Raw genomic sequence first — 8031 nt, 5'->3', positions numbered from 1 at the left:
ATATTCAATTCATGAATAGCCAACCACATCTCTATTTAAAAAGTTGTGATTTGAGTTAATGCATTTTCTATACAAATCTTCAACTAGTGGAATGATATGCTAGCACTTCTTACCCCATCTTGTATATAGGTGAACGACAGGATTATATACCGTCAATGTTTCATGTTTTCAAGTTACGCCGGAATAGTAATTTGATTTAATTGCACTTAGATACCCTATAGTTTACTCTACTTTGCACTTATTTACACTCACTTGTTTTTTATAGCAATTATATACCCAAAGTTTTTAAAACTTGTACTTATATATCCTTAATTTTTTTAGGTAGCACTAAAATACCCTAAAGTTTTTAAAACCGATGCTTATGTATCCCAAAATTTGTAAAACTTGCTCTTAAATACCCTCAATTATGCAAACTTAAGAGTATGTAAGTGCAAATTTTAATTGTTAGGAAATTCAAGCTACTCGACCACTTGTCAAATATGAACCCTCTGTGGAATTTGTCATATCGGATCTTGTGTCAAGACAATAGAAAAAAGAAATCACAGCAAATAAAAAATTATAAGAAAAGGAGAACACCGAGTTTTAACGAGGTTCGACAACTTGCCTACGTCCTCGGGAGCCACACAAATAATTTACTTTATATCAAAGAAGATTACAAGCTTGCAAAAGAGCAAATCTCAAACTTGAGATCTCTCAAAAGAGAAGCAACAGAAACTATCTGTTCTTCTAACTATAGGCGTGAGATTTTACAACTTGTAAAATCTCCTCTCAAAATTAGCTACAAGAACCATTTACAAGTCACCGAGATTTTCTTCTCAAAATCTCGTGCTCAAGAATCGGTGAGGAGAAGAAGCTCTAAAAAAATCGCCGCCACCAAACTCTCAAAGAAAATCGACTGCCACTCTGAGATTCTCCTCTCACTCAAAATCTCGTGCACATGGCCTTTTTATAAGAAAACCCTAGCCAGACTATCGACAGCCTAGAGAGCACCGACCTTGCCTTCTATTCCGCGCTCAAGCTTGCCTGTGCCAACCCAACTCGAGCTCGCCTGTTATCCCTCTTCAAGCTCGCCTGCAATCAGTCGCAACCTCGGCTGCGTTCGACTCGCCTGCATAGCCATCGCTTGAGCTCGCCTGTGACTTGCCCTCTTCAAGCTCGCCTGAGCTCGTCTTCATGTCGAGGTCGCCTAAAACTTTGTCGACCTCACATGATGCTCATCGACTTCGATCTCACCTGAGCTCGCCTTCATGTCGAGCTCGCCTAAAACTTCGTTGTGGTCGCCAGAAGCTCTCCGTTGATAGGTTTGGATCTACACCCATTTTCTAACAATCTCCCACTTGGAGACCAAACCGCCATCAACAAGCTCTCTCTTAACAAACATCTTCTCATGTGTGCCTCCGCCCTCATCTCCTACATATGAAGGCCAACTGAAGTTATGCACAACTCCAGTTTCTAAATGGTGACTGCTTTAGTCAACATATCTGTAGGATTTTGGCTCCCCAAAATCTTCTCTAACTGTAACTTCCTGTCCTCAATCATCGAGCGTATGAAGTGTGGCTCCCCAAAATCTTCTCTAACTGTAACTTCCTGTCCTCAATCATCGAGCGTATGAAGTGGTAACGTAACTCGATGTGCTTCCTTCTCTAACTGTAACTTCCTGTCCTCAATCATCGAGCGTATGAAGTGGTAACGTAACTCGATGTGCTTCATTCTGGCATAAAATACTGGATTCTTAGCAATGTGTATAGTACTCTAGCTATCACAATAAAGAACTTCGTTCCCCCACTTCAGACCCAACTTTTTCAAGCACCCGATTAAACCAAATTATCTCCTTGCTCGCCTCTGTCACTGCGACATACTCTGTCTCAGTTGTGGATAACATCACAATCTTTTGTAAATGTGAGACACATCTCACTGCTGTCGATCCTAAGGTATAAACATACCCTGTGGTGCTTCGTCTTGTATCATGATCACCAGCGAAATTTACATGCATGTATCCTTATAGTACCAACTCCTTTCTCACGAAATACAGTGGCATATTCGTAGTCCCTCTCAGATATCGTAACGTCCACTTCACGGTCTCCCAATATTACATCCCTGGGTTGCTTACAAACCTGCTCACAACTCTTACTGCATGGGCAATATCCGGCCTCGTGCAAACTATTACGTACATCAGACTACCAATAGCTGATGAATAAGGCATATTTCTCATGTGCTCCTTCTCTGCATTAGTCTTGGGTGATTGCTCACCAGATAACTTGAATTGGCTTCTAAGGGACGTGCTAATGACCTTAGCATTTTACATGTTGAATCTCTGAAGTATTTTCTCAATGTATTCAGACTGACTCAACTCCAACGTCCCCTCAGCCACATCCTGGCTAATCCGCATCCTAAGAATCTGCTTCGCTACACCTAGATCCTTCATAACAAATTCCTTTGCTAACTGCTTTTCAGCTTGTTTATCTCCTGTAAATACGGTCCTGCAACTAACATGTCATCAACATATAGCAGTAACACGATATAGCTGGACTCAAACCACTTAAAGTAATAACAATGATCTGAATTGCATCCGCCATAGCCATTGCTCTGCATGAAGTTATCAAACTTCTTATACCATTGTCTTAGGGCCTGTTTCAATCCGTATAAGATCTTCTTGAGCCTACACACCATCTCTTTCTTTCCTTTCTCAATAAAGCCAACAGGCTGCTTCATGTAGATTTTTTTTAAGTCACCATAAAGAAAGGTAGTGTTCACATATAACTGCTCAAAGTATAGATTTTCAGCAGCTACTAAGCTCAACACCACCCTGATGGTTGTGAGCTTCATAATGGGGAAAAATATCTCTATATAATCCACTCCTTCCCGCTGTTGGAACCCCTTCACGACTAATCTGGCATTGTATCTCTTCCTTTCATCACTCTCCTACTTGACCCGGTAGATCCACTTGTTATGTAAGACTTTCTTCTGTGCAGGTAGCTGGGCTAACTCTCATGTCTCCTTCGAGTAGAGAGAATCCATCTCTTCTTGCATTGCATGCTCCCACTGCTAAGATTCGCTCACTTGCATAGCCTCCTCATAGCATTCTGGTTCTTCGCTATATGTCAAAAGTAGGTAGTCTAGTGACGAGAGATACCTGAGATTCGGTTTGGGTACCCCGGATGACCTCCTAAGCTCCTCACCCTGGGTAGTCGGTTCTACATCTAGAGTCTCCTCCGTTCTTCGGTCAGAATTGACATTGTCTCCCTATCTAGAAGTTCTTCCAAATCCATATACTCGGATGCGCCCGCATCTGTAGTGCTGCTCCTACTACTTTGGTCAGTATTAGCATTGGCCCTGCCCTTATACATCACTTTCTCATTGAATATGACGTCTTGGCTCCTGATGATTTTCCTGTTCTTCTCATCCTAAAGACGATACCCGAACTTATCAATATCGTACACAATGAATGTACACTTTAGTGACTTAGCTTCCAGCTTATCTCTACCATGATCACTGATGTGGACATATGCTATACAATCAAAGACTCACAAGTGTGAGAGATTAACCTTCTCACCACTCCAAACCTCTTCCGGAATCCCAAAGTTCAATGGAACTGATGGCCCGTGATTTATCAAGTACATTGTTGTATGCACCGCATCCGCCCAAAAAGTTTTGGTAGACCTGCATGTAGACGCATGCTCCTCGCACGCTCTGCCAGCATTCTGTTCATTCTTTCTGTTACGTCGTTTTGTTGCGGCGTCCCTGGAGTAGTCCTCTCCAAACGAATCCCGTTCAGAGCACAAAACTTCTTGAACTCCTCCAGTTCATATTATTCACCATTGTCTGATCTCAGACACTTCACTTTCATATCTGTCTCATTCTTCACCATGGCTTTTCACTTCTTGAAGATGCTAAACACCTATGACTTGTGATTTATGAAGTATACCCACAATTTCCTCAAGTGATCATCGATAAAGGTGACGTAGTACACCGAACCGTCAAGAGAAGACACACTAGCTGGACCCCATACATCTGTATGAATAAGCTCTAGCTTGTGAGCTTTAGGTGATCTTCCACCCTTCAGAAAACTAACTCTCTTCTGCTTCCCGAAGATACAGTCTTCACAAATACTGACTTCCATCGAATCAATGCATGTTAGATTCCCTTCTAAGTGTAGAATCTTCATACCCTTCTCACTCATGTGTCCCAGCCTATTGTGCAATAGATATGTACTCTCATTGCCTGCTACAATTGTGAGGGTATCACTCGTATGTGGAGTTAGGTAGAGGGTATCGGTCTTGTTTCCACGGGAAACCACCATTATACAGTTAGAGATTTTTCACGAATCTCCGATGAATATTGTAACATAGCCTTCTACTCCAAGCTGGCTAACTAAAATAAGGTTTCTCTTTAGCTTCTGTAAGTGTCTGACATTCTTCAGAGACTACTTGGAGCCCTTCAACTATATTTGCATATCACCTCGTCCAAATGACACTACAGGGTTCATTATCCCCCAAGTATACTTTCCCAAAGCCCCTGCTACATAGTTATGAAAGATCTTCCTATTAGCAGTAGCCTGGAAAGAGACTCCCGAATCAATGACCCATGAATCAGAATCGCTATCCATAGCGAAAATCAATACATCTTGCACAATATGAGCCTCCTGCTCATTTTTGTCCTTCTTCGATGATTTACAGGTAGAAGACATGTGGCCCTCTTGGCCGCAGTTCTAACTTTTTTTTTTGATAGGTCTCACCTTCGAGTTTGACCTCTTCTTTTTTGACTTCGATCGATTCCTATTTTGGTTCCCCATATTATGGCTTATGCCTCTTTGCTCAAGACTTAGGGCTGAACCTGAACCTTCTGATTCATTCGATTTTCTTCTAACCTCCTCGAATAGAACCATATCTACAACCTCGTTCAGCTTCAACTTCTCCTTTTCCGTCAAGTTACTGATTACGGTCATGCAACCTGCCCAACTATCCGGCAACTGCGTTAGTATCAATAGGGCATGCACTTCGTCATCAAACGTGATGTCGACTAAGATGAGTTGATCAACAATCATGTTGAACTCGCTGAGATGCATCATGAAGGAATATCTTTTTGCCATCTTGAGGTTGAATAGCGTTTTGACGAGATGCACCTTATTTTTAGTTGACGGTTTCTCATAGATCATTGTGAGCGCTTCCATAAGCTCCACCGTCGTCTTCTCCATTAATATATTATGTGCTACAGATTTTGCGAGGGCCAATCAGACCTGCCCCAGGGCTTTTCGATCTAATATTTCCCAGTTCTCGTCGAATTCTTCTTTCTTCTGTCCTTTTGCTTTACCCATCAACGGACGGTAAAGATCCTTCTGGTATAGATAGTACTCCATCTGTGATTTCCAGTAGGTGAAGTCTGACTCATCAAACTTCTTAATTTTAGATTTGCCTTCTTTTGCCATTTCTTACACACAGATCTGAACAAGGGCTCTGATACCAGTTGTTAGGAAATTCAAGCTACTCGATCACCTGTCAAATATGACTCTCTGTGAAATTTGCCCTACCGGATCTTGTGTTAAGACAATAGAAAAAATAAATCATAGCAAATAAAAAATTATAAGAAAAGGAGAACACCGAGATTTAACGAGGTTCGGCAACTTTCCTACATCATCGGGAGCCACATAAATAATTCCCTTAATATCAAAGAATATTACAAGCTTGCAAAAGAGCAGATCTCAAACTTGAGACATCTCAAAAGAGAAGCAACCGAAACTATCTGTTCTTCTAACTATAGGCGTGAGATTTTACAACTTGTAAAATATCCTCTCAAAATTAGCTACAAGAACCCTTTACAAGTCACCAAGATTTTCTTCTCAAAATCTCATGCACAAGAATTGGTGAGGAGAAGACGCTCTGAAAAAATCACCGCCACCAAGCTCTCAAAGAAAATCTCCTGCCTCTCTGAGATTCTCCTCTCACTCAAAATCTCGTGCACATGCTGTCGACAGCCTGGAGAGCGCCGACCTCGCCTTCAATTTCACGCTCAAGCTCGCCTGTGCCAACCCAACTCGAGCTCGCCTGTTAGCCCTCTTCAAGCTCATCTGCAATCAGCCGCGACCTCGCCTGCATTCGACTCGCCTGCATAGCCTTCGCTTGAGCTCGCCTGTGACTTGCCTCTTCAAGCTCACTTGAGCTCACCTTCATGTCGAGCTCGCCTGAAACTTTGTCGACCTCACCTGACGCTCATCGACTTCGAGCTCGCCTGAGCTCGCCTTCATGTCGAGCTCGCCTGAAACTTCGTCGTGGTCGCCAGAAGCTCTCCGCTGACAGGTTTGGGTCTACACCCATTTTCCAACATTAATAACTTTGTAGTATTTAATGGTCGGTTTTAAAGTTTTAATAACTTTATAATATTTAAGTGTCAGCTTTAAAATTTAATATTTAAGTCCAAGTTTTAAAAGTTTCAAGTAATATAAGATGCTAAAAATTCAGGATAAATAAATGTAAAATTTAAAAGATTTTAGTATATACTAGTGTGGTCAAAAATAAATGAGGATACATGAGTGCAAAGTAGGAGAAACCATACCGTACAGGTGCAATTAAGCCTACTTAATTTATAACACAAGATCTTCTCATATCCTTTTTTTTTAACATTTCAACATAAACTTAAACTATAAATATGGACCTTCTACATCCAAATTATTGAATCAAAATCTTGATCGTACGTACATTAATTTATTTTCGTCTCTTTCTTTCTTCTTTTATGTTTTTCTCTTTCCTTTTTTGTCCTGTCCCCCTCTCTAGACATTTCTCCTTCAACCAATAAAACTCCACCAGATGCAACCGTCAACTCAACAAACTTCGCTATTAAAAGATCAAGACATCGGTACCTCATCACTTCATCTCCAAGTCACCAACAAAAACGTGGCGTCGACAACAGCATTCTCTCACTCATTTTAACCATTTGTCCACGCACTAACAATTTTATGCTCTTTCACAATTTTTTTTTTTAAAAAAAATCAATTTTATCCCCGAAAAAACCCTAAACTCACCACGTATCCTTCAATTAACCCCACACGCGTACCGACCTACCCGCTTTCGTGATGATGTGTTGCTCCCCATCTCCACACAAACTCACCCACCCCTTTTCTTTTTCTTTTTTTTGTCACTTTTAATTGATCATCATTCAACAAATATCTCACTCACACGATCTTTGAAACGTGCCGTGTGACCACGTAAACAAAAAGTAAGATAAACAAGAATAAATTTCCCAAACCCCCTGAACTTCAGCGTTGTTATGCAAAAAAACCTTCCTAAGTTTAAAAGTTTAAAAGAATCCTCAATTTTGTGATTTTCGCAAAATCTCCTGAACTTCCGAAGAGTTACGCCTGACGGACCTTGAAAAAAACTTGGCTCGAGACTTGTGGGAGAAAGGAAAGGATAGAAGAAAATTAGAAAAAAAGTTTATGTAACGCTTTCACTTAGAAAGTTATGAAACTTCCACAATTGTCACTTAGGGGCTGTTTGGTTGGCTTTTTTTGTTTGGGTTTCCCTACCAAAACTGACAGCTTTTGTTAGTTTTGACAGGAAAACAAGGGCAAAAAATGACATCCAAACAGCCCCTTACTGTTTTGTAACCCAAAATTTGTGGGAGCAACCGAAAAACAACGTGACACGTGTTGTTTTCTTCGTAAGTACTAAATAATACTCTTTGACAAATTTCAAACAACTTTGGCAAAATCTCCAAGCCTGCCTTTCCTAAATTTTCCAAATTCAAAAGAGAGGTATACAGAGATATGTCCAACTTCAAGGTTTTTTCTCTAAAAAGTTTTTAGCCAATAATAAACGGATAAAGTGTGCGTGACTTTTCCTTTCAAAGCGAAAAATTGGTAGCTAGAGTCCAAGACCTCCCCCAAAAGCAACAGAAGCCCATTCTTTGAGTCAAAACTCATTCCTCCAACACGTGTCACCCGCCGGCTCTCGTCAATGCGGTCCCCACTTGCCAAAATTAGAGAGCACGACCTACCGTAGGTTACGTGGACAAACGACGAGACGGGTGACGCGAGCG

Source organism: Asparagus officinalis, chromosome 9, assembly GCF_001876935.1.
Source record: "Asparagus officinalis chromosome 9, Aspof.V1, whole genome shotgun sequence".
Taxonomy (NCBI): Eukaryota; Viridiplantae; Streptophyta; class Magnoliopsida; order Asparagales; family Asparagaceae; genus Asparagus; species Asparagus officinalis.
The sequence above is the reverse complement of the archived record's forward strand: the minus strand, read 5'-3'. Positions refer to the sequence as shown.